This window comes from Acyrthosiphon pisum, chromosome A1, assembly GCF_005508785.2.
Source record: "Acyrthosiphon pisum isolate AL4f chromosome A1, pea_aphid_22Mar2018_4r6ur, whole genome shotgun sequence".
Lineage (NCBI taxonomy): Eukaryota > Metazoa > Arthropoda > Insecta > Hemiptera > Aphididae > Acyrthosiphon > Acyrthosiphon pisum.
Window position 1 is genome coordinate 168,539,659 of NC_042494.1, and position 1,591 is coordinate 168,541,249.

The window sequence follows — 1,591 nt, forward strand, 5'->3', positions numbered from 1 at the left end:
CACGCATTTTTATATAAAAATTATTCGCTATATATATTATAAAAAAAAGGCCTTTACAATCCAAGGCTTCAAATCCATCCCTTACTTACAATATAAAACTCGTTATAAAATAAAAAAAAGTATATAAAAAACATTCATTTTTCTAAATAAATCTTATCGATGATTCAATTTCTTAACCGATCTATACCTCTAAAAATATTGGCCCGCGATGCCAAAGCGTATCTCAATTTTGGGCCGTCGTAAAAAAGGTTGGAGACCCCTGTTTTATAGTATACCTCTGCGTTATAACCTAAGTACAGTATTGGTATATCAATAATATAATACAAATAATCGTGTTCGGAAAAATAAACGGACCCGAAATCAAGTCGATGCCGCAGGTCGATTAATAATAATGTGATGGTTTACTCGCTGGCTACTAATCAACAATGTTTGTTTTAAATTATCGGAGACGGCCTAGGACGAACTTCCGAATCGTCTCATTTGCAATTCTGACTACCTACACGCTGATAATTTACCTGAAAAATGGCTGAATCACAAGAAAACGAAAAGACCCACGAAATCATCATGGACGTCTTAGAGAAAATTATAAACAACATCGACTACGAACTGATGGAGGAAAATCTAAGACGATTCGACGACATTGATGAGGAACCGACCATCGAGGATCTAGCGGGTCTTCTGTTTTACGCGACTCAGTTTGTTGGCGGCGACTCGTCGGAAGCACATCAACCGGACGATGATTCCAGTACTGGACCGGTTGAATGGAACAGAGACGACGTGGTCGCTGTGCCGGCTACGCAGGCGGCGGTGGAAGCGCCCAGTGACGAGGCGGAGTTCGTCACACCGGCCAGGGGAGCTGAGGTCAAGAACAGCTATGGAGACTTGATCGGCTGGCTGGACCCGGGGGCAACGCTAGCAACACGCGCAGCTCCGCGCAGACGGTCGGCGGCGATGATCGCGTCCGCTGCGTGGAGAGGTGTCAAAAAGGCCGTACGCGTGTGCTGCTGTTGTTTCCCGAAGTGAATCCGTCCGAGAGTTCCCCCCTGGCCGAGGGCAGCGGACAGGACGAGGCGATGGCGTGGGGTCGAGGTATATAGGTACGTGACAGTGCACTTTTGGGGTGATCGGCGGTAAGTCACCGATACACATTCTCCGGCCTGCACCGGCGGCAGCACGACGAGATCGCGGACGTTGGGCGCTTGAGGTTGCCGACACGCGAGACCCTCTGGCGGCGTGGCGGACGTCCGGCTGCTTCGGTCCGAAAGGGACGACGACACGACGACGGAGCCTAGCGGTACCGGCGCGGACATCGACACCGTCCCGACGGGGTACCACTGACGACACCTGCTGCAGTGCTGCACAAAGACGACTGGTGACGGCGGCGACGGAGACCGCAGAGCTCACGGCGGGTGAGTGACGGATGACTATGATTATAGGGCGGCCAGGAACACGGAAGTCAGCAGCGCCGGGCTCGAGGGAACGAAACGTTTCAGAGTTCGGCGGAGCGCGACGCCAGGGCGAAAACCGCGGAGAGTATCTCGACAGCGGTGCGTTGCGAAGCCGTCCGCAGATTCTCTCCCTTTTTCGCCCC